The 27,124-nt window shown below is 35.7% G+C and overlaps 1 protein-coding gene across 7 annotated transcripts in view; it reads right to left on the minus strand.

The window, feature by feature from the left end:
* MGAT4C (MGAT4 family member C) overlaps nt 1-27,124 on the minus strand; it is a 914,262-nt gene that overhangs the window by 49,114 nt on the left and 838,024 nt on the right. For all 7 annotated transcript variants that reach the window (XM_074005926.1, XM_065524639.2, XM_045365671.3 and 4 more), the window contains one exon: nt 18,446-18,495. The gene's annotated coding sequence lies outside the window, so the exon portion shown is untranslated. The remainder of the gene's footprint in view (nt 1-18,445; nt 18,496-27,124) is intronic.

Below are 27,124 nucleotides of genomic sequence, written 5' to 3' on the forward strand. Positions count from 1 at the left end.
TTTTTTTTTTTTTTCTATTTTCATTCTGAAGTTTAGGATTAAACCTTGTTATATTAACAACTGTATGACAATCTTGATTCATTTGGCTTACTTAAGATGAAACTGGAATTCAAATGTTGTCTTTTCCTGTTGGTCACAGATTCCTTAAAGTAAATTATCAAGTGATTTTTATAAAGAAATAACTGAATTTTAAAATAGGCATAACCTAGATTTATTACCAGGTCCCTAAACATAATTTTTATACCAACATTTCAGTATATCTTTTTTTTTTAAAATTTCCCCCATGGTATAAATTACTTTATCGATTAGGAAAGAAGTTATGGTTTGAGAGCACAATAAAAATCTGCAATGAAAAACACTTTCTAGAAAGAAATTAATAATTTCAACAGTGAAAATCAATTTTCCTATGTTCAATCTTATAATCTATTTTGCATTATTTCCCTTGTGTAATCGAAACATCATTGATTCATGGCATTATGTAGATAATCAACTAAAATGAAAGAATGACATAAAATATATTTCTCTATGACTATCCCCTAGCTGTCTCATACTAAAATACTTAAATTTATATATTCAATAACTAAAGCTGTCATGAGAGAATTAAACAGTTTTAAAAATTTATCCATTGTTGAAAAACCCATAAAACAATATTTTTATATTTGTTTCAAATATTTATAACTTACAAAGATAGGAAGAATAGGCTATTAATAAGAGCTATGAAGAAACACTAAAATTCTAAATTCTAAGGGAACTTATTTTATGATAGGCTGTGGGACTCTCTACATGCATTATCTATTTTAATCCTCCTAGGACTCCAATTACTAGATATTATCATATCTATTTACTTATCAAGGAAAAAATGAGGCTTTAGGGGATGTTTAATGAACTTTTCCAGGATTTCATAACTATTGGGACGAGGTGTATCTGACTCCCCAGACTGTGGTGTTGGACATCATGCTATGTTGTCTCTCTTCAAATAATGAAAATAATTAATCATCAACTCAATCTTAATGCTTAGGGCTCTTGATATATACATACATATATGTTTTTAATCTGATAAATGGTTCAATATTAGTGAATATACAATGATACATTATAATACTTGTAATACTGTAGATACATCCTGCAGTTATGATGGTGTATTTATGTCATCCGTCCTGAAATTTCATGTTCTTGCTAACACCAAAATTTTTAAAAATACTGTGGTAGCAAAGTAAGTGTCCAAGTCCTATTCATAAGAAGTGGGGATATAAAATAAGAATAATTTTACTTTTATTTTTAATTACAAAAGCAATGCAAGAATATAGAAAAAATAGAAGCAGTTGAATATTCTCCTCTACTCCCATCACTGTAATTCCTACTACTGATTACCTTTACTGGTACAATTTGTTTTTTAGGACCTTTTCTGTGCATTTGTGTGCACATACACACACAGATGCACACACAAATACTAAACGCACACACACACACACACACTTGTTTAAAAATAACACATACGTTGAACCATATCATGTTTTTGTTTATTTCACTATATCTTGAAAATCTTTCCATATCAGCACAAATAGGTTCACTTTACTCTTTCAAAATGCTGAATAGTCTAGTTGAAACATGTATTTATTTAACCCACTCCCTTAGTTCCAAATATTACCTTACAAAAATGATACAATTAAAATTTGTATAAGATATCTTTGTGCCTAATTTTTTGATATAAACATATTAGTAAAATTGATGGGTCAAAAGGTAGTCTCATTTATGAGAGCTACTTCCAGCTCCCCTCAGTCTTGTAATATATTCTTGTGCATTGACTGTAACATTACAAGTGGCTCAGTGTTTATTTTCTGCATTTCAAATAGATCTTCCCCCCGTAAATTTAAGCAGATCTGAGATATTGCTGTTGACAGCTTAGTCAAATAAGCTTTCTCAGCTCTTCCAATTTGTGTGTGTATAATTTCTCTAGAGTCCAGAGGATTACTAAAAGGGATCCTTTTCAATTAAAGTAGCAACAGTGAAGCATTTGTGTATGATACCATTTATTAAGTGGAAGGTAATCCTTATGAAAAATACACTTGTTGCAATCTATTTGGATTTAATTTCCAAAGTCATTATTAACCAGTTCTCAGTATACTATAAGTAGGTCCATATTCTAAAAGGAAAAATAGTGACAACACATAACTGCAATGAATCATTATTAGGAAATCTTCAGGAAATAACGAATTTTTCACTATCATAGTGTACCTCACTTCATAAGCAAACCAAACGTAACAGTATCATAATAGAAGAGGCTACCTGGAGACCTCTGGGAAGCATATTCATGGGGTTTTCCTGGCTGTTGTCTCTTCTGATAACTAAACTTTTGCTGTATTCCATGTTTTCTCAAAGACAATGGCTGTGACTAAGTTTTCTGTTTTATTGGCTACTCTAATATTGAATGTTTAATTATTTAGATCAAATATTATAATATGATGTACTATATTTCTGGCCCAGAGAACAGAATAGAAAAAATTTATTTTAAAATATACGTGGTTTTTCATGAAATTAATATGATGAAAAACATTAACATAAAGTATAGGTCATTATATACTGCACATTATAACTGTATTTTATCTGATTAAGAATTGTGGTCCAGTTAAAATAGTTTGGTTAATGGGAAATTATCCATTTTAAAGACACATTTTGGAGTTTATGTGAATACATGTAATGCTGAAATATGTTAAGCATAATTTAATATTTCACAGTTTATCAAATAGTTCAAAAGCTTTCAATGCCCCATGGCCCTCATTATAGCTTTTACTATAATTTTCCAGAGATCTGACTAATTTCTAAAGTTCACTTCACTTTGCTAAATTCATCGTTGAAATAACAGTGATGATCCATAATCATTTCATTTTTCCAAGAAAAAATATTTTATATATACAGTAATTATTTATCATCAGTATAAAATATTATAGATCATAATAGCTTATCATCAACATCATATTGTATTTTATACATTTTACATTGACCTACGTTGTATACATTCTCCAGCCTTTGAAAATCAAGGGCATCGATCAAAAAATTATCAAACACATGCTGTTAAATCTTCCATCAACTACCTTTTCTAAATAATACCTTGCATCTTCTGGATCTCTTTGCCACACTCCTCTGCACAGTCTTTCTTAAAACAAATCTGACCATGTCCTTCCCAAGCATGAGACATTCCAAGATTCCATCTGCTGATGGCAAAAAGTGCAAAATCTTTTTAATTGTTATTAAAAGCTCCTATTACCTTCTCTTGCCCTAGTAATTGGCAGCATTCCATTGCAACACCATGCCCTTTGTCTGCTGAAATACCCTGAACTCCTCATCGTGGCAGGGCAAGTGATGCTCTCACTATGAAGTATTGCCGATTTCTCTCCTATAGGTAAGAAGTGGTCAGTACTTCTTTGGGGTCTGGTGTCTAACTTGCAGCTTGTCCATCACATCATCTTTTACACTTTCTTACCCTTATTTCTGTACGCAACTTTTTTTTCCCTGGTAAACTCTGGGCTCACTGAAGGCAAGAAATTAGGCCCAGGTATACCGCAGAAATGTTCCCTAACAGTTTTAATTAGAATTTTAATTGATAAATTTTACCATTTGAGAACACAGACAGAGTCATCTCTTTAAATAAAATTTGAGAAACCTTTAGTAGAACGTCAAGGAAATTGTTTCTGTTAGTAAGACGCTATGTTGCCATTCTAGCCGCTATGTTGTGTGGAAAAATACAGGTTAGGTTTTGATCCTGGTTTCTAGAGATTATAAATATTGGGGGTAGGATTACCTTATTAAAACAAAAGCACTGAGAAAGAAAATAAGTGGGGGAATCCATATTATAACTAAGAAATGATATAAGATCTCACATTACATATTCCAATTATCTATATTTTCACTGTACATGTAATTATTGTGCTTACTATTTTATTGCTTTATCATTCAAACTAGGGTAGTATGCACTATCTTTTCTATTTTCTAATTATTGTTTGCAGTATTTATTATCGAGATGGTCTTATGGCTGATATTTATAAAAGACTGAAATGATTAAAGACAAAACATAGTAAATGCCTGATGCTATTTAATGGACAATAGTATAAGCAGTAAAGCCTGATGATCTCCAGTATTATATATATAACCAGCATATTTAACTTTTAGTATGTGTCAGGCTCTATGTAAGATGTTTACATGCTTCTAATTTTCATTAAAACTTGTTATATGTCAATATCGGATCAAAAAGGACAGAGTCGAAATCTAGAACGAGTCATGGGAAAGAAAGGAGTACTAAACATCAGTATGCAGCCAATTTGAGTGTAGGGCTGGATCTGCTCTCACTTATGAGAAAAACTATAACAGAAAGGTTGCTAATGCCCTACTGACCTTACTATGCTTTTTAAATAGTACATTTAAATACATATAAACTTATTTAAACTGGTTGGACAGAGATCTAACTTGCTAAAAACTAGCAGAGTAAAATCTTTTTACAGTGTGAGAATGAGAATACAAACTTCCCTTTCAGCTTCTTTCCTTGATTTTGTATCCTGAGACTTCACTGAAGTTGCTTATCAGCTTAAGGAGATTTTGGGTTGAGACAATGGGGTTTCTAAATATATAATCATGTCATCTGCAAACAGAGACAATTTGACTTCCTCTTTTCCTAATTGAATACCCTTTATTTCTTTCTCTTGCCTGACTGTCCTGGCCAGAACTTCTAATACTAGGTTGAATAGGGGTGGTGAGAGAGGGCGTCCATGTCTTGTGCCAGTTTTCAAAGGGAATGCTTCCAGTTTTTGCCCATTCAGTATGATATTGGCTGTGGATTTGTCACAAATAGCTCTTACTATTTTGAGATACATTCAATAAATACCGAGTTTATTGAGAGTTTTCAGCATGACTATTGAGTTTTGACAAAGGCCTTTCCTTGTCTATTGATATAATCTTGTGTTTTTTGTCATTGGTTCTGTTTATGTGATAGATTATGTTTATTGATTTGCATATTTTGAAACAGCCTTGCATTCCCAGGATGAAACCAACTTGATTGTGGTGGATAAGCTTTTTGATGTGCTGCTGGATTTGGTTTCCAGTATTTTATTGATTTTCACATCAATGTTCATCAGGGATACTGGCCTGAAATTTTCTTTATTTGTTTTGTTTCTGCCAGGTTTTGGTATTAGGATGACCCTGGCCTTATAAAATGAGTTAGGGAGGAGTCCCTTTTTTTCTGTTGTTTGGAATAGTTTCAGAAGGAATGGTACAAGCTTCTCTTTGTGACTCTGGTAGAATTTGGCTGTGAATCTGTCTGGTCCTGGACTTTTTTTGGTTGGTAGGCTAGTAATTACTGCCTCAATTTCAGAACTTGTTATTGGTCTATTCAGGGATTCAACTTCTTCCCAGTTTAGTATTGGGAGGGTGTATGTGTCCAGGAACTTATCCATGTATTCTGGTTTTCTGGTTTATTTTTCTATAGGTGTTTATCATATTTTCTAATGGTAGTTTGTATTTCTGTGAGATCAGTGGTGATATTCTCTTAATCATTTTTTATTGCATCTATTTGATTCTTGTCTCTTTTCTTCTATATTAGTCTGGCTAGCAGTCTATCTATTTTGCTGATCTTTTAAAAAATCCAGCTCCTGGATTCATTGATTTTTTTGAAGAGTTTTCTGTGTTTCTATCTCCTTCAGTTCTGCTCTAATCTTAGTTATTTTTTTGCCTTATGCTAGCTTTTGAATTTGTTTTCTCCTGCTCCTCTAGTTCTTTTAAAGGTGATGTTAGGGTGTCAATTTTAGATCTTTCTTGCTTTCTCTTGTTGGCATCTACTGCTATAAATTTCTCTCTATACACTGCTTTAAATGTGTCCCAGAGATTCTAGTATGTTTTGTCTTTGTTCTCATTGGTTTCAAAGAACATCTTTATTTCTGCCTTCATTTCATTATTTACCCAGTAGTCATTCAAGAGCAGGTTGTTCAGTTTCCATGTAGTTGTGAGGTTTTGAGTGAGTTTCTTAATCCTGAGTTGTAATTTGATTGCACTATGGTCTGAGAGAGTGCTTGTTATTATTTCCGTTCTTTTGTATTTGCTTAGGAGTGTTTCACTTCCAATTATTTGGTAAATTTTAGAATATGTGAGATGTGGTGCTGAGAAGAATGTATATTCTGTTGATTTGGGGTGGAGAGTTCTGTAGATGTATATTAGATCTGCTTGGTCCAGAGAAGCTTTCAAGTCCTGGATATCCTTGTTAATTTTGTTTTGTTGATCTGTCTAATATTGACAGTGGGGTATTAAAGTCTTCCACTATTATTATGTGGGAGTCTAAGTGTTGGGGTGATCAGACTCAACCCCAGGTCGTGGGGGTGATAAAGTCTGGTGGAGTCAAAGGAATTTGAAGTGACAGTTTGAGAGAGAAAGTGGGTCCAGGGGGCCAATGCGAGTATGCAGGCTGTGAAGGCCCTGAGTTCTGGAAGTCCACACTTTTTATTGGTGATCAAACAAAGAAATAGGTAGTGAGAATGTGGGGGTCAAAAGGGCAAGCATGTGATCTACAGCTGTGATGGTTTAGCATTTCCTTTGAAGCATATGGAACATATTCTGCTACTTGAGATAATGGGGAGCGTGTTCTTCTAGTTTAAGCTAGAAACAAGGAGTCAGCAAGTCTAGACTCATTCCAGAGGTCACAGGGGGTTTTATGTCCTGAGCCCTGGACATTATATCAGACATGCAAGCCCTGCCTCAGCCTTTTTCTCAACACTATGTCTCTTTGTAGGTCTCTAAAAACTTGTTTTATGAATCTCTGTGCTCCTGTGTTGGGTGCATATATATTTAGGATACTTAGCTCTTCTTGTTGCATCGATTCCCTTTACCATTATGTAATGCCCTTCTTTGCCTCTTTTGATCTCTGTTAGCTTAAAGTCTGTTTTATCAGAGACTATGATTTCAACTCTTCTTTTTTTTTTCTTTCCATTTGCTTGGTAAATATTCCTCCATCCCTTTATTTTGAGCCTATGTGTGTCTTTGCATGTGAGATGGTCTCCTGAGTACAGCACACCAATGGGTCTTGACTCTATCCATTTTGCAAGTCTTTGTCTTTTAATTGTGGCATTTAGCCAATTTACATTTAAGGTTAATATTGTTATGTGAGTTTGTTCCTGCCATTATAATGCTAGCTGGTCATTTTGCCCATTAGTTGATGCATTTTCTTCATAATGTTGATGGTCTTTACAATTTGGTATGTTTTTGCAGTGGCTGGTACCAGTTCATCCTTTCCATATTTAATGCTTCCTTCAGGAGCTCTTGTAAGGCAGGCCTGGTGGTGAGAAAATCTCTCAGCGTTTGCTTGTCTGTAAAAGATTTTCTTTTCTCCTTCTCTTAGTTTGGGTGGATATAAAATTCTGGATTGAAAATTATTTTCTTTAAGAATATTGAATATTGGCCCCACTTTCTTCTATGTTGTAGGGTTTCTGCAGAGAGATCCACTGTTAGTCTGATGGGCTTCCCTTTATGGGTAACCCAACCTTTCTCTCTGGCTTCCTTAACATTTTTTCCTTCATTTCAACCTTGGTGAATCTGATGATTATGTGTTTTGGGGTTGCTCTTCTCGAGAAATATCTTTATGATGTTCTCTGTATTTCCCAAATTTGAATTTTGGCCTGCCTTGCTAAGTTGGAGAAGTTCTCCTGGATAATATCCTGAAGAGTGTTTTCCAACTTGCTTCCATTCTCCCCGTGACTTTCAGGTACACCAATCAAATGTAGATTTGGTATTTTCACATAGTCCCATATTTCTCGGAGGCTTTGTTTGTTTCTTTTCACCCTTTTTTCTCTGATCTTGTCTTCTCACTTTATTTTATTGAGTTGATCTTCAATCTCTGATATCCTTTCTTCCACTTGATCTATTAAGCTATTGATAATTTTGTATGCTTCATGAAGTTCTCGTGCTGTGTTTTTCAGCTCCATTAGGTCTTTTATGTTCTTCTCTAAACTGGATATTCTAGTTAACAATTCATCTAACCTTTTTTTAAGGAACTTAGCTTCCTTGCAGTTGGTTAGAACATGTTCCTTTAGCTCAGAGGAGTTTGTTATTACTCACCTTCTGAAGTCTACTTCTGTTAATTCATCAAACTCATTCTCCATCCAGTTTTGTTCCCTTGCTAGCAAGGAGTTGTTATCCTTTGAAAGAAAAGAGGAGTCCTGGTTTTTGGAATTTTCAGCCTTTTTACACTGGTTTTTCCCCTTCTTTGTGGATTTATCTACCTTTGGTCTTTGAGATCGGTGACCTTCAGTTGGGGTCTCTGAGTGGATGTCTTTTTTGTTGATGTTGATACTATTCCTTTCTGTTTGTTAATTTTCCTTCTAGCAGTCAGGACCTTCTGCTGCAGGTCTGCTGGAGTCTGCTGGAAGTCCACTGCAGACCCTGTTTGCCTGAGCACCACTGGTGGACACTGCAGAACAGTCAAGATTGCTGCCTCTTCCTTCCTCTGGAAGACTCATCCCAGAGGGGCACTTGCCAGATGCCAGTCAGAGCTCTCCTCTATGAAGTGTCTGTCGGCCCCTACTGGGAAGAGTCTCCCAGTCAGGATTCACAGGGGTCAAGGACCCACTTGAGGAGGCAGTGTATCCCTTATCAGAGCTTGAATGCTGTCTTGGGAGATCTGCTGCTCTCTTCAGAGCTGACATGCAGGGAAGTTTAAGTCTGCTGTAGTTGTGCCCCCACCCACCTTTTCCCCTAGATGTTCTGTCCCAGGGAGGTGGGGCTTTTATCTGTAAGTTCCTGACTGGGGCTGCTCCCTTTTTTTCAGAGATGCCCTGCCCAGAGAGGAAGGAATCTGGCGAGGCAGTCTGGCCTCAGTGGCCTTGCTGACCTGTGGTGGGCTCCGCCCAGTTCGAACCTCCCCATAGCTCTGTTTGCACTGTGAGTGTAAAACCGCTTAAACCTCAGCAATGGTGGATGCCCCTCTCCCCACCAAGCTTGAGTGTCCCAGGTAGAGTTCAGAATGCTGTGCTAGCAGCAAGAATTTCAAGCCAGTGAATCTTAGCTTGCTGGGCTTCATGGGGGTGGGAACTGCCGAGCCAGACCACTTGGCTCCCTGGCTTCAGCCCCCTTTCCAGGGGAGTGACCAATTCTGCCTTGCTGGCATTCTGGGCACCACTGGGGTATAAACAAACAAACAACAAAAAGAAACCTCCTGTGGCTAGCTCAGTGTCTGCCCAAACTGCTGCAGAGTTTTGTGCTGGAAACCCAGGACCCTGGTGATGTGAGCACTGGAGTAAATCTCCTGGTCTGTGGGTTGCGGAGACCATGGGAAAAGCACAGTATCTGGGCTGGAGTGCATGGTACAGTCCTAATGGCTTCCCTTGGCTGGGAGAGGGAGTTCCCTGACCCTTTGTGCTTCCCAGGTGAGGCGATGACCCACCTTGCTTCAGCTCACCCTCCTTGGGCTGCACCCACTGTCCAACCAGTCCCAGTGAGATGAACCGGGTACCTTAGTTGGAAATGCTGACATCACCCGCCTTCTGCATTAATCTAGCTGGTTGCTGCAGACCGGAGCTTTTCCTATGCAGCCATCTTGCCTTTTTTTTTTTTTTCCCTATTAGCTCAGTGGTAATGTCCCATTTGCCATTTTTAATTGTGTTCATTTGGATCATCTTTCTTTTTTATTAGTATAGCTACTTGTCTGTCAATCTTATTTACTCTCTCAAAAAATAAATTCCTAATTTGATACTTTGCTGTTGTTTCTGCAGTCCCCCTAGGTCTGATGTGATGTTATTAATTTTAAATCTTTCTAATTTTTGATGTGGGTGTTTAGCACCATAAGTTTCCCTCTTAACATTATTTCTGCTTTGTCCCAGAGATTCTAGTATGTTGTATCTTTGTTCTCATAAGTTTCAAAGAATTTATTGATTTCTGCCTTAATCTCACTGTTTACCCACAAGTCATTCAGGAGTAGGTTGTTTAATTTACATGTAATTATATAGTTTTGAGTGATTTTCTTAGTATTGACTTAAATTCTTATAGTGCTGTGGTCTGATTCTGTGGTTAGCATGATTTTGCTTTTTAGACTTTCCTGAGGATTGCTTTATGGCCAATTGTGCAGTCAATTTCAGAGTATATGCCAGTGCACATGAAAAGAATGTATATTCTGTTGTTTTTGGGTGGAGATTTCTGTAGGTGTCTATTAGGTCCATTTGGTTGTGCTCAGGTCCTGAATGTCTTCATTAGTTTTCTGCTCCGATAATCTCTCTAATGTGCTCAGTGGGGTGTTGAAACCTCCCACTGTTATTGTGTGGCTATCTCACTCTCTTCATAGGTCTCTAAGCACTTGCTTTATGAATCTGAGTGCTCCTGTGTTGGGTGTATATATTTTCGGGATAATTAGGTCTTCTTGTTGAATTAATTCCTCTACCATTATGTAATACACTTCTTTGCCTTTTTGAACTTTTTTGGTTTAAGGTCTGTTTTGTCTGGAATTAGAATAGCAACGTCTGTTTTTTTGTTTTCATTTTCTTGGCAGATTTTTCTCCATCCATTAACTTTAAGCCTATGGATGACATTGTATGTGAGATGGGTTTCTTGAAGAAAGCATATCATTCGGTCTTGCCTCTTTATCCAACCTGCCACTTTGTGCCTTTTAATTCAGGCCTTTAGCCTGGTTACATTCAAGGTTAATACTGATATGTGCAGATTTGATCCTGTCATTGTGTTGTTAGCTTGTTTTTATGCAAACTTGTTTGTGTAGTTGCTTTATAGTGTCAATGGTTTCTGTAGTTAAATATGTTTTTGTTGTATCTGGTTGCAGTCTTTCCTATCCATATTTGGCACTACCTTCAGAACCTCTTGTAAGACAGGTCCAATGCAAGGAATTCCCATAGCATTTGCTTATCTGGAAAGAATCTTACATGTCCTTTGGTTATGAAGCTAAGTTTGGCTAGATACAAAATTCTTTGTTGGAATTTCATTAAGCATGCTGAATGGGAGGCTGAGGTGGGCAGATCACAGGGTTAGGAGATCAAAACCATCCTGGCTAACATGGTGAAACCCCGTCTCTACTAAAAAAAATACAAAGAATTAGCCAGGCATGGTGGCAGGTGTCTGTAGTCACAGCTACTTGGGAGGCTGAGGCAGGAGAATGGTGTGAACTCAGAAGGCAGAGCTTGCAGTGAGCCAAGATCATGCCACTGCACTCCAGCCTGGGATACAGACAAAGACTCCATTATATATATATATATATATATATATAGAGAGAGAGAGAGAGAGAGAGAGAGAGACAGAGAGAGAGAGAGAGAGATATAAAATAATGCTGAATATAGGCCCCTGCCATTTTCTGGCTTATAGGGTTTCTGTCAAAAAGTCTGCTGTTAGCCTTATGGTGTTCCCATTGCAAGTGACCTTCTCTCTAGCTGCATTTAACCTTTTTTTCTTTCATTTCAATCTTAGAGAATCTAATGACTGTGAGTCTTGGGGATGGTCATCTTATGTAGTATGTCACAGGGTTCTCTGCATTTTCTGAATTTGAATATTGTGTCCTCTCTAGTGAAGTTGGGGAAATTTTCATGGGTTATATAATCTGTACTAGTCAGGGTTCCCTAGAGAGAAAGTACTAATATGATAGATGTATATACAAAAGGGAGTTTATTAAGGAATTTTGACTTACATAATCACAAGGTGAAGTCTCACAATAAGTCATCTGCAAGCTGAGGAGCAAGTCAGTCCAAGTTCAAAACCTCAAAAATAGGAAAACAGTGTAGCCTTCAGTCTGTGGTTGAAGGCCTGAGAGCCCCTGGCAAACCATTGGTGTAGGCCCAAGAGTTTAAAAGCTGAAGAACTTGGAGTCCAATGTTCAAGGGCAGGAAGCATCCAGCAGAGGTAAAAGAAGGATGTCAGAAGACTCAGTCAGTCTAGTCCTTCCACATTCTTCTACTTGCTTTTATTCTAGCCACATTGGCAACTGATTAGATTGTGCCCACCCAGATTGAGAATGGGTCTGCCTTTCTCTGTCCATTGACTCAAATATTAATCTCCTTTGGCATCACCGTCACAGACACTCACAGGAACAATACTTTACATCCTTCAATCAAATCTAGTAGACACTTGATACTAACCATCACATCCTCCAATATGGTTTTTGAGTTGTTTGCTTTCTTTCCCTCTCTTTCAGGGATGTCAATGAGTCAATAAATTTGGTCTCTTTACATTTTTGCATCTCTTAGAATACTTGAATTGGGTTTTGGCTTTCTCCTGAATCTTCTTTCCTGTCCATGATCTGAATTCTATTTTTGTCGTTTCAGCCATTTCAGCCTTGTTAAGAACCATTGCTGGGGAACCAGTGTGGGTCATTTTGAGGTGAGAGGACACTTTAGTTTTTTGAGTTGCTAGAGTTCTTTCTCTGTTTTTTTCTCATCTGTGCGGGCTGATATTCCTCCAATCTTAGAAGTTACTATCCTTTGAAAGGGTTTTATTTTTATCTTGTTTGCTGCCCTTGAGGGTTTGATTGTGGTCTAAGGTGGTTTCAGTTGAGTGGATTTCTTTATGGAAGATTTTAGGGGTCTAAGGCTTAGTTCAGCACTCTTGAGCTGTGTGCTCTAACTTTGAGGGAATGATACCAGGCTCCCAGCTTTGTTCTCTGGCCCCTCAAGGTTAGGGATCTGTGGCGCTGGAGGGACTGAGCTGTTTCCAGACAGCAGTCTGTAACAATCCAATGGATGGTGCCAGCGAAAGTGCTTTGTCTGAGTGGTGATAGAAGAATTCATGTTTGTTTGCACATGCCAGCAGCAGTGGCAGCATGGTGGGTTACACGTTCATTGGTCCGGCTGGGATGCTGGTGGGTTTGTGGCTGCCAGCCTCTGTGTGCATGTTTGCTCTGTGGGCAGTAGTGTGAGGGGATGCATGCATACACATATTCTGGCAGAGGAGGGGAGACAAGTTCCACTTGCATGCATGCACACTGGAAGGACAGTGGAGTGAGTGACAGTGGGCAAGTGAGTGCTGGCAAAGCAGCATGGGGGAGGTTGTGGTGGGGGTAAGGGGCAGGTGAGCTGGTGTGTGTTAGCAGGGGCTGCTCTGCTGGAGCTCTCTGATGGTCAGGCACAGTCAGCTGATGAAGGAGCTATGATGTGGGCCCCTGGGAAGCACCTTGGTTGACTCTCCATCATTGCACTGCAAGTGAGCTCTGCCAGGCTGGGGCCCTGGAACAGACCTAGCTGTGTTTTACTGCAGATGTTCCCACACCATACCCCCTGAGTTCAGCACAGGATAGAGTCCTGCTCCTATCAACTCTCTACACAGCTTTCCCTGCTAGCTCAAGTGTCCATGGGTATTGTGGTATCTCTAGTTGTCAGGATTCCAGAGGTTCATGGTGAGGGCAGGTTGCTCCTCACCTGTTCAATTCACTCATTCCCCAAGAGTTGTTAGGAGCCAGGAATAAGTTGTTTTGCAAGGTAGCTCTGTTCAGGGTTCCCAGTCTCCTCCTACTTCAGCCCAGGGTCTGTGTCCTCCCTCTGTCCACCTTCAATGCCTTCCCTCTGAAGATATGCTCATAGTGTACCAGTGTGCCCTATGTCCCAGTCACTTGGTGGCAGATGTTCCTCCTGGGTGTGTCTAGTCAGGCATCTTTCTGAGACAACCTTCTTTTGTTTTTAAAATCAAAATATGTAGTAATAATGGATTTTCATTCCTACATTGCAGCGATTGACAGGACCTAAGTAAAAGCCAATACTATTTATATCAGGAAGGCTTATCCTAGTTGCCTACACTCCTCTCTCTCCACAAGTACTTGACGTTTTACTGCTGAACTATGTCACTGATTTATATTACTTGCATTACTCTAGACATTTGAGGAATATGTAACATCTGATCCAGAGGAAAGGGAGCCAAGCTATAAAATTTTGATATTTCTCCTCTTAATGGTGTGATTATCTTTGAGGTGGAGAGAAATGTTGTATACATGCTTTAAGCATTTTCCATTCTGTTAGAAAAAGAAAACGCAAAACCAAAACCCCCAAATTGTTATCATTAAATACAGCTTTCTTAGCTTGATGTTGTTAAATTTTTACTTATCTGATCTTCTATTGTCTATTTTGATAATCAGAGAACAACAGTCTGATTTCTATATTTGTCTATGTGTAAGGAGGAAATATGCTCAAATATGTATTTTGTTTATTTCTTGTCTCTGTAAAAGTGCATTAATGACAGCATATTCATAACATTCTTGGTGTTACTTGACTATAGTGAGAGATTTTGCTGATTATTTCTGCAGAAAATTCCATCTCAAGTAATATCTATATTTTTTATTGTGAGTTAAAAAATTAGTGATGTTAATATTGTCATCAGTATCAATTTATCATGTATTTTATTAGTGTGATCCTGTCTCTCAGGGCCTGGTTATATCCAAGGTTATGGTTTTACCTGAGCACTTGCAGTATAGAGCCCAAACTAATGAATTTTAGGTGACAGCAGTATTATTTCTTTTTTTTTTTTTTTTTTTTTTTTGTTGAGACAGAGTCTCGCTTTGTCGCCCAGACTGGAGTGCAGTGGCCGGATCTCAGCTCACTGCAAGCTCCGCCTCCCGGGTTCACGCCATTCTCCTGCCTCAGCCTCCCGAGTAGCTGGGACTACAGACGCCCGCCACCTCGCCCGGCTAGGTTTTTGTATTTTTTAGTAGAGACGGGGTTTCACCGTGTTAGCCAGGATGGTCTTGATCTCCTGACCTCGTGATCCGCCCGTCTCGGCCTCCCAAAGTGCTGGGATTACAGGCTTGAGCCACCGCGCCCGGCCCAGCAGTATTATTTCTTAACATGTCCCTACAGATTTCTATAGTATCCACGGTGGAGTTAAATCATTTGAAGATGAGGAAAGAAAACTGTTTACCTTGTTTCTGTGTTGAGAATATAAGATGCTGTGGAAGACTGATTGACAAAATGTCTTGTATTGTTCATGCTCTGTATGTACCCCATTTCTGGTATGACTTTGTAACTTCTCCCATCAAGAAATGAAATCTGTTCCCCACACATGAGTTCAAGCTGACTTTTTAATATGTTTGCACCAAAAGAATGCAGTAGAACTGACAGCCTACAATTTGAAGCCTAAGACTCAAGAGTGATTTTATACTTCAACTCTCCCTTGTGAAACCCTTCCACGACTGCCACAGAAACAGAGCAAGGCATGTTTGGTAGAGGTACAGAGTTCATATGGAGTGAGGTGCTAATCATCTTAGCCAAGATCATTCTAGAGCAGCCAGCCTTTAGACAACCCAATAGCTGACTAGAAACATATTAGTAAGCTGTGTGAGATGAGTCAAGTCCAGCCCAGATTGAATTACCAGGTTCAGTAGAATTACCCACGCAACCTATAGACTCATGCGGCAAACTGTTGTAAGCTATTAAGTCAGTAGTTTTCAAAGTGTGATTTAGGGTCTCCTGTGGATCCCCAGCAACTTTTGAAAACAACTACAATATCAAACCTATTTCCACAATGATGCTAAGATATTATTTGTCTTAATTCTCATTCTGTCACAATACACAGGGAAGTTTTTCAAAGACTACATGATGTTTGGTATCAAAACAGAGTGGATACAGAAGCAGGTACAACACTCCAGCAGTCTTCTATTGAGTTTTCTATTGAATCGTACATGAAAGAGATTAGCAAAAATACAAAGCAGTGCTAAACTTCTCATTCATTTTTGTTTTGTTTAAAAAATGCAGTTATTTTTCATAAAAAATATACTATTTCTGTTACAGGTAATGGGTTTATTCTTAGTGGTAGAGGAAATAAATATTTTAAAATTTCTATTTTAGTTTATAATACAGCAAATATTAATGGATGAAAATCCTCAAAACAAAGCCATTTGGAGTCCTTAATAGTTCTCAAGAAACTGATATTCTGAAAGCAAAATGTTTAAGAAATGATGCACTTTTTTCTGCAACATTTCTTTATTCTGAGTATAGCAGTTGTTTATAGAGAAATCACTATAAATTTTTCTTCATGACTGTCTCCAAAATGTAAAGAATCAAATATTAGCATCTTTAGAAATCAAAAACATTTACTTTTCTGCTTCAAGCCTGCATATTCGATCTATCTAACCAGAGTAAAGTTACTGATGAAAAAACAATTAAAATAAAATTACATACACACACACATGTATGTACATTACAAGAATCTTTGATTTTGCATGAAGGAAAAAAAATCTACAAATACTAAGATAACAATAAAAGCAGAAACCCTGAGAGGTGAAGTAATCATCAAAGCTAGCTTCCTGTGTGAAAAGTCCTACCAAACCTTAGAATGTTTGAGATTACATTTTGACTGCTTCATGATGAACGGAATGCAGGAGATAAACCTTGTGGCCCATCCAAAGTGGAAAGTATAATAGAAAACGCTATCCCTCATAAAATGAGAAACAAATCTCATGGAGATAAAGGGTCTGAAAAGAAATATTCATTCCTGAATGCTGCCTGGAGAAAATAAAACCAAAACAAAGAACTTACGAAAACACATTAATCCTCATTAAAGATCTGAGATCTGAATAAATTCATGCTATTTGTTTGCTCAAAAATCGAAAGCAAAGAAGTTAGTATAAAATTGGTCTTGGGTTGATATTGCTCCTTAGTGACTGGCAGAAGCAAAAAATTTAAGAGTAGAACTTCAAGTCTCGCCTCAAAGAATTTTCATAGTCACATTTTATGTGTGTGTGTGTGTGCAATCATAGTTAAAACAACAGTGAAAACACACATGGAAAATAATATTCCATGAGTGTAACTGATCATGAACAACACAGAGTGTAAATAGAATCGCAAATAAAATAGAAACTTGGATTGAACATAAGAACAAGAAAAAACAGATGATGAATTTTTAAAAGACTCAAACAGAATTTCTTAACACAAATGGAATACTCTGTCACCATAAAAAACAAAAGCATGTCCTTTGCAGCAACATGGATGCTGCTGGAGGCCATTATCCTAAGTGAATTAACAAAGGAACAGAAAACAAAATACTCTATGTTTTCAGTTATAAGTGGGGACTAAACATTGAGTACACATGGACATAAAGATATCAGCAACAGACACTAGAGACTACTAGAGCAGAGAGTGTGGAGGGAAGGAGTGAGGGTTAAAAAACTACTACATCAGGTACTATGCTTACTACCTGAGTGAATGTGCTCATTCCTATACCAAACCACAGTGACACACAGTTCACCCATGTAACAGACCTGCACATATACCTCATGAACCTAAAGTAATATTTCAAAATACATTAATACAAATTAGAATATTAAAAAATATTAAATGAAAATATATCACCAACACAGATAAAATCAGTGAACTGGATGTAGATTCAAAGTAATAAATAATGAAATGATGTGAAAAAAGGAAGAGGTATGGAAAATAAAGAAATGGAAGAGGTTACATTAAAGGACATGCTGACGGAGGAGTTCCAGAATTGCTGGAAACATCTACTGACAGTTTCAAGAAGGCTAACACATCTAAAGCGGGATGCATAACATATCCAGTCATATTACAACCAGTTTCAGATCACTAAAGATTAAGAGAAGACTTTAAAAGCAACAAGAAGAAATGCAAATTACCCAGACAGGTGTAACAACTGTCTGAATTGTTACAATGAAAACAATTGAGTTTTCATTAATAAATGGAATCCAGGAAGCAATATAATAAACTACTCAGTGGTGCAAGCAAAATTACTGACAATCTAGATTCACAATGGGGGAAATTATTTTTCAAGAGTAAGAGTAAAATAAAAATACTTTCAGACAAAGAAAACTTGACAATTCTTTACTAAAGGAAATGATAAAGTATATACTTTTAGCAGATAGATAAAGTGTAAAGTCTGATAAGAAATGGTAAAAAAAGGAGTAAATGTGTGAGTAAATCTCATATGACTATCTTATAATACAATAATAAAAATTGCTAACTCTTGGAATAATAAAGAAGATAGAGCAAAACTACTCATTAACACAACAATCTGGAGGGCTTTTGAGAATTGTAAGATTCTAATGGACTTGTATTTTAGGAGAAAGTTACAAATATTAATTACCATCCTCTGTGTGTGTGTGTCTGTGTGTGTGTGTTTGTGTATACCTACACAAGTGCATGCACTCTCTGAGAGATGCCTTAATTGTATTAGTTGTATTAGAATGTTTTGCTGTTGTTCTCTAACTTGATTTTCTTATATGGTTAACATATTTCCAAGTTTTAATCAAAGTATCAAGTTACACGGTTTGTACTCAGAAATGTCCAAGAAATGGTTAGAGTTTATCATGAAAACAGTACTATTGAAGAAATAGAATTATGTACATAAAATTGATGAGAAAATATTTTCAATTTAGGAATGTGTAGCTACTCCAGGATAATTTTACTTATGAAATATTTTTGATAATACATTAAAAAAATGTGTAGTCCCTTAGAAAACTACCATGAATGACATCCAATCTCACCTTAAGGAAGAAGCTGTCATAATCTGTGCTGTACAGAAACCGTTGATACCCTGGAAAAAAGAAAGTCTAATATTACTAACACGACCCACTGGTTTCTTGCTGATAAAAGTAAAATAAAAAGTATTCCCTGTAATAATTTGCTATTTTCCATCTAACTGCATTATGATCGTATTTATAAAATCTTTCTAACTTGACAGAAAAATATAGACCAAACATTTTAAACGTAATTTATCCGTGTATGCATATCATGGAATAGGCATACCTTTGTATTACGTTAAATTTTTCATTAAAAGTATCAAATTAATTATTTGAATTATATATAGCATAATATAAAGATACATACATATAAGTCTCTTTTAATATTACCATTGATGTCTGTGTTAGTAAATAAATATATTTTATAATATTCCACTTAAGCATAAAGTTATTTTACTTAAGAATGTATTTCAGTCCATATCACTAAGCTTCACTTCACCAAAAAGGTGCACAGGCTAGTTTGTTACACATTTATCCATGTTATTGATTTTTCCATCATATATAAAGGGTTACAACATTCAAGAGATTGTTCCTGTTACAACAGTATAAATTCATTGCCTGGAACACAGTTTGCTATTGAATGTCTGCCAGACTGTGTTAACAAGGGTATTCAGGAGAAAACTGTGCAGGTATGAGACAATACGTAAGTGAATAAAATTCTCTAAAGACAACATGCCTCTAAAATTATGTGCATTTTCTTTAAGCAAAGGTAGTCTGAGAAAATAAATATATTCTTATTTTGCATTGCCTTTTTCCACTATACATAAACTTATATTTATATTTTTAAAAATTCAGTGCTACTCTGAGGCTATTTAAGTACCTCTGAGTAGAACCAATTATGCTGTTTTTCAAAGTTTGGTGTTATGCAAACATTATTCTTTCAGACAAGAGTCAATTGTGAACATTTATATGCTCTTGAGGCACAGATTCCTCCAGCTCTCCTGATGTCTCGCCATCAGCATTTCTCTCTCTACTTAAATGTGCTGTGGTCAGCTTAAACACATTTTGTCTTCTTCCATAGCCTCCACAGACACCAAGAATGGTTACAATTGGAGACTGACATTTTGAAACAGTAGTAGGTATTTTGGGATTCTCATGTCACATAAACTCATTTTTGTAACATGAAGTTATCTTCACAGCCAATTAGTTATATCACAGAACACAGAGGTTAGGACCTAAACCCAGATCTCAGTCATTGGCATGGAGCAGAAAGAAAGCAGGACTTAAGGAGACCCAACGATAGATCCCAAGAAATTTGCTCTTCAGAAGGCTATAGCAACAATCGGTTGAATCCCATGCAAGCATTGGGTATTTGGTCACAGCAAGGTGTTTGGTTTATGGAGTTTATGTTTTCAATATTGTACATTTGGCACATTGATGAAGAGAATCTAAACATTAGAGATGATCATCAGATGATAAGGCAATCAGGAAAAACGGCATTGATTTTGAAAATATTATAACAATGTTCATGACCAGAAGTGTTGTAATGGGTCTTTTGACTCTATTTACTAGTGATGAGACTTTATATATAATTCTGAATACGTTTTAACAGCGGCTGATTTTTTACAAAGATTTCATGAATTTTGTGAAAGACTGATGAACAAAATGGAATTGCTGATTTATCTTTGTATGGCTATCATCAACTAGAAACTTTAACACACTGTAGGCACAGGACCTTAAAATCTCGTTAGTGGTTTATGAAGTTTATATTTGGCTGATAATTTCTCATAGACACTGATGAAAAATATCATGTACCTGAGAAGAGATAATTAGTAAGCCACATATTCAGTTAAATAAAAAGCAATTCAATTAAATAAAAAGTAATTAAGGAAAGATAATTTCATCTGGTTAAATTATATATTTTTTTATAAATATTTTGTTATCAAATCAAAATAATTATAAGAATGTGTTCTATTTAGGTAGAAAAAGAGTATGAATGAAAAATAATATTTTATTTTTCTAATTATTAATATTTAACAAATTAGGTAGTATCTTCAATGTGAATAAAATTATAATAGATATAATTTAGTTGATTTTGGATCCATTCTTGTGTGACTATCTCCTTTCTGAAGCATTATTGTTAAAATGGTTAGTTGTTTGTACTATCACTCTGTAGCATAATGAAAAATATTTTGAGTCATGTTGCAAATAATTGTGCTAGCATAAAATATTTCAAAGAGTTTTTAAAACAATTGGAGATATATTTCATTTAGAATTTTCTATAAATTGGCTAATGGAAGTATTTTATTATTTTCAAGAAATTTCTAATATTCAAATATCTCATAAATACCTACATATGTGTTCCTAAATATATGTAACATAATACAATGAATCAGGTTGCCATAATAAGATAATTATACATTTCTATCATCTTTAGATTTTATAAATGTAAACTTTGTTTCTGTGTAAAAGGAAAATACATGTTTAAAAAATTTCAGATTAATGGTAATTGATTTGCTGCCTCAAAAAGAGGGCCCAGAATTTTTTCCTTAACAAAAAAAGGTAAGTGACCAAGCCTTCTACAGAGAGAGTAACCTAAAAATTATTGTTGATCTGTAATGGTTATAAAAAAGTTTTCAAGATAATAAAACCTGACAAGTGAAAGTGAAATTCTTCATTAATATATATTTTTGAATACATATTCAATAAATTTCTAATTTTGAGATAAACTGTTTCAATCATATAAATGTCAGGTATTGCTAAATTATATGTTCAATTAAATAATAAGAAATGCATACTTCCTGTATTATTCTCATAAAAGCAATTTCCTACATGAGCACATGAACAGCTTCAAGAATCAAATCGACCACACTACATCACTCAGCAAAATGTATTGCAGATTGGGAACACAAAACATGAAAGAAAATGAAAGACAGAAAGATAACCTTTCCCTTAAATCTATGCTCATCTGAATCTTAAATCATGTATTATTTTCCCTTTATATAATTCTTGATGGGAGTCTTACAGAAAAAAAAAATGAGTTAAACTGACAGTTCTTCACTGTCAAGAGAAACCTATGGTCAGGGATATATATAATTCCCAGAGCTTTCATCATTAATATTTTATGAGTCTTGCTGATCTGTCCCATCTGGAAGAAAAATTTATCTTTCATTTGTGCAAGTGGTGCCTGCCGAGTAATAGATTTCATCTCTATAAGCTGAGTGGTGAAATGCAAACGGCAGCAAAGGTACTAGGAGGCAAAGTGTTCACTTTATTTCTTTTACTGGAGTCTGGATGCACTTTACTGGAGTTGCAGAGACAGCCAAGCAAAGCGAAAGATCTTTGGGGAACTACAAGTGTCAATTCCTTGCCAATATACCTCAGCCTACATATGTGAATGCCCACGTGTTCAATCTGACTTTTAAATGAGGTGACTAGCCACAGTGACTTTTTTTTTTTTTTAAACATAAACATATACAAGAAGCTTTGGTGACTGGCACATTGGAAAACCATTAGCTGAGTATTTGACTTTGTGTGTGTGTGTGTGTGTGTGTGTGTGTGTGTATACATGAGATGACTAAGAGATAATTAGTAATTTTTGGACACTTCTAACTTAAAAGGCAGGATGTTCTGTCCCTTGGGTGAGCATGACTTGCCTTAGCTGAACTAAGAATTTTGTGTAGGTTCATCTGTGACACTGGAGCTGAGTATCCCCTGGGCAGTATTCAAACACAGAAAAGCAAGCAGAGAAAGTGTTATAGGACCCCTTTCAAAGACATAAACACTGGGACAATCTCTATAACATTGGTCTGGACAATGACTTTTTTGGGGGGATTAAGACCCCAAAAGCATAGAAAACAAAAGCAAAAAATAGACGAATGGGATTATATCAAATTAGAAAGCTCTAAACAGCAAGAGAAACAATGAACAAAACAAAAAGCCTACAAAATGGCAGAAAAAATTGTAACCATGTATCATATAAGTTAATATTGCAAATGTATAAGGAACTCAAACAAACTATTAGCAAGAAAACAAATGGCCCAGTTAAAAATGGGCCAAGGACAGGAATAAACATTTCTCAAAAGAAGACATAAAATGACCAACAGGTATATATAAAAAAATGCTCAGCATAACTCATTAGCAGAGAAATGCAAGTAAAATTCACAATGAGTTATCACCTGGCCCCTGTTAGAATGGCTATTATAAAAAAGATGAAAAATAAGTGTTGAGGAGGATATGGAGAAAAAGTGAATGATGGTGGGAATGTAAATTAGTACGGCCACTATGGAAAACAGTATGGTAGTTTCTCAAAAATCAGAGAAAAAAAAAAAAAGAAGTACCTTATGATCTAGCCATCCCACTACTAGATATATAATCAAATGAAATGAAATCAGTATGTCAAAGAGATACCTGCACTCCCATGTTTATTGCAGCACTATTCATACTAGCCAAGATATGGAGTCGACCCAAGTCTCCAGCAATGGATAAATGGATAAAGAAAAACTATTCAGTCTTGAAAACAAGGGAATCCTGTAATTTGCCATATCATGGATGAACCCAAGGATATTGTGCTAAGCGAATTAAGCCCAGCACAGAGACAGATATCACATGTTCTCACTAGTATATGGGAGTTATAAAAAAGCTGAACTCATAAAAGTAAAGGAGAGTAGAATAGTAGTTACTAGGGCCTGGAGTGGAGGTGTGGAGATAGAGAGATGTTCTTCGAAGGTTATACAATTTCAATTAGACAGAAGAAATAAGTTCAAGAGCTCTATTGCACAACACAGCGACTATAGTTAATAGCAGCATATTGTATACTTGAAAATTGCTAAGACTGTAAAATGATAAGCATGTGAAGTAATGCATATGTTAATTAGCTCAATTTAGTCATTCCACAATGTATATATTTTAAAACATCATGTTGTACAAGATAAATATATCCATTTTTATTTATCAGTTAAAAAATAATGATACATTAGCTTAAAAATAAAACAATAACAACAAAAGCCAGAAACACAGTGAGTTTATCTAGTTCATAGGTCCACCATGAGTGAAGTGTGGGTCCCTCATTCGGATGAAAAGAAATTTCTGGAGAAATGTATTTAGTGCATAATCAGAAAAAAACATATTGGTTTTAGAGGAGAATTTTCCTTCATTAAAGAATCTAGAATTTAAAACTCCTTGAAACAGTTTCTCTTTTCTTCAACAACTGTATTTTAATTTTTAATGAAATATTAAGGAGTGTGATTATTTAACATCTTTCTGACCTTTTAGAACATAAGACCCTTTCTATTTTCTGCAAAATTGTATCCCCAGAGTCTTGCACACTGTTGACAAGAAGTAAATATTCAGTAAGTTTTTGTTGAAAGATTTGCATATTTTTCATTTTTATCAGTAGCTTCCAACATGTTCTAACATAAAAGCTTCAACAAGGCTTGGGGTAAGAGTGATGATTTATTCAAACTACAGCTACTAATCATAAATTTACATAAAGCACTGTGTTAGAAATTGAGTGATACTAAAATGCCTAAGATTAATTTCTGGGCTTCAGAGAGTTAACCGTCTAGTTGAGGGAATAAGATGTGTGTGTAAAAATAATGCCAAATGTGAAATATTAAGTGACTAGAGAATATATGAGCTGAAATTGTACATTAGACAAAAGAAATAAAAGGACATTCCTGATAAGGAGAACCACATGAGTAAATACATTAATATCAAAAGTCTCTAAACCATAAATCATATAAGTGATGTTGAGGATGATGGAGATTAGAATGACTGACAAGAGAACACTATCCCTGTCTATAAGAACTATCTACTCCCCATTCTTTAATTGATTTGTCTATTTACTCTTTGTCATAGAAAAGCATGCGATTTCCATGTATGGAAAGAATCAACACTGAATACTCATGTTAATATAATATTACCACAAACGTATAAGGATTTTTTTTTTTTTTTTTCTGACATTCAACTGGCAGCTGGGTGCTTCAAACTTTTTGAATCTTTACCATCCTAAAATGGGTGAGGGTAAAGGGAGAATGGTATCTTGTTTTCATTTGAGCTTTACTTATGATTTAAATATCTTTTCATGTCTTCATTCTCTCTTTCAGCCTCAGCTCTTTTTTCCATTCCCCTGTTACCCAATTCATTTGCCTGACTCCTTGGCATCATTCCAGGCTATGCAATCACAAGTGGAGCAGATAGCCATTTTCAGAGAAAAGTAGCCATTCGTTGATACTCTCTAACTAAGTAAAATGGTTACTAGTTGTTACTCTTAAATGGCTTGGCTATAATACTAGTTTTAACAAGTTAGAAAAAATTATTCCAGGCATTCTTCTGGATAATTTTAATGAGTTCTGTGCTCACTAAAGCCTTTATTTTGCCATTAACTTGTTAGCTCTATTATTAGCTAAATTTTATGTCACTTTGAGAAAACTATTATTTGAACTTAAAAAGCAGGCCATATGTGAAATGAACGATCTACTTATTTATTTTATTTTGTAAATTATACTTTAAGTTCTAGGGTACATGTGCACAACGTACAGGTTGGGTACATATGTATACATGTGCCACGTTGTTGTGCTACACCACCAACTCTTCATTTATGTTAGATATTTCTCCTAATGCTATCCCTTCCCCTGCTCCCCACCCCAGGACAGGTCCCAGAGTGTGATGTTCTCCACTCTGTGTCCAAGTTGTTCTCATTGTTCATTTCCCACCTATGAGTGAGAACATGCAGTGTTTGGTTTTCTTCCCTTGTGGTAGTTTGCTCAGAATGATGGTTTCCAGCTGCATCCATGTCCCTGCAAAGCACATAAACTCATCCTTTTTTATGGTTGCATAGTATTCCATGGTGCATATATGCCACATTTTCTTAATCCAGTCTATCATTGATGGGCATATGGGTTAGTTCCAAGTCTTCGCTATTGTGAATAGTGTTGCAATAAACATATGTGTGCATGTGTCTTTATGGTAGCATGATTTATAATCCTTTGGGTACACACCCAGTAATGGGATCCCTGGATCAAATGGTATTTCAGTTCTAGATCCTTGAGGAATTGCCACACTGTCTTCCACAATGGTTGAACTAGTTTACACTCCTACCAACAGTGTAAAAGTGTTCCTGTTTCTCCACATCCTCTCTGGCATCTGTTGTTTCCTAACTTTTTAATGAATGAATGATCTATTTAAAGTGATAATATAAAAATTTAAAGTTACGTAGGAAAATAAACATGCTAATATTGGAGAAAATATTTCTGTATTTCCTTGATTTTAAAATCAAAGTAGTTTTCTTTAAAGCTAATATCAAACTAGTTGAACTTACATTATTTTTATTTAAAAAAATCTTTTATATCCTTTAGATCTCAAAAAATTTTGAAATTTGCAGATTCCATAATAATGTATGTCTAAAATTATGTAAACTCTTTTACTAATTATTATTATTTACTTTTTTAGAGACAGGGTCTTGCTCTGTGGTTCAGGCTGGAGTGCAGTCGTGCAATCATGGCTCACAGTATCCTCAAATTCCTGGGCTGTCATAGTATCTATGCTTTTGGTCTTTTCAGTACATTTCTTTCCAATTATGTAAGTGAATGAAACTCTGCTGCCAAAAGGAAATTCTAGTCAGATCCCTCTTGTTTCTGATCCCTTTATTGGTTTCTTATTGTTTGAATAAATACATTTCTTAGCCATATATTTTACTCCCACCAATAACTCTATCCTGCAACTACACTGAACTACCTGCCATTTTCCAAACATATTTCATGTGAGCTTTCATGCTTCAGTGACTTTGAACATATATTCCATTTTTCTAGACAATACTTTGATTAACTGTCACCTCTGCAGGAATGGCTGTGACCCCTATAGCGATCTTGGTCTCTCTGTCTTCTTGGGACTACAATTAGAGAACTAAGTCCATCTTACTGCAATCTTTGTGTGAATGCCAGTATCTACCCAATGCTATAACCTTAAGGGCAGAAATCATAGCATGCCATTTTTGTGTTTGGAATACAGTAGATCTTCAACAATTGTTTGCTAAATGACTAGTATAATAAATTCATATAACATTTTCCCACTAATTGGAGCTTTTAAGGGAAATACTTTAATTCAACAAGATTTCTATAGCAGACAGATCTTTGACTTCTATACACTGCTATTTAAGAAACTAATTTTGATTTGACAGTTGTTTCTGGATGTCTCAAATAACGTATTATTATAGATTTACTTAAATGTAAAGGCTTTTTAAATGTAGATTTTAACCTACATTACCACACTTCTTTGCTTAATGATTAAATGAACTGTTGCTTAGATTTTTATAAGAGAAAAGAGGCAGTAAATAAAATGCACATTTAATTAACACAGTGAATATTTTTTGTATCTACATATTTTAGTTGTTAATGGGATTTCATGACCTAAATTGGCCAGCAAACTGTAATATTATTTTATAACACTCATGCATATAAATGCTATAATAAATCTGCTAGAAAGAGAGAGAATGCAATCAAATTTAAAAGCCTCACCAGAAAGATGACAGTTTTCTTTCTGGTCATTTCTTTGAGTAGTTTGTATAAGTGGTATAAATCTCCACAAATCTATAAAATATTTTACAGTCTGCCAAATAAAATGTTCAAATTCCTCTCATGACTTCTTTCTGCAAGAAAAATGAACTCAATATTATGCTAATAGTAAAAAATATTTTCCCTAGTA

Source organism: Macaca fascicularis, chromosome 11 (assembly GCF_037993035.2).
Source record: "Macaca fascicularis isolate 582-1 chromosome 11, T2T-MFA8v1.1".
Taxonomy (NCBI): Eukaryota; Metazoa; Chordata; class Mammalia; order Primates; family Cercopithecidae; genus Macaca; species Macaca fascicularis.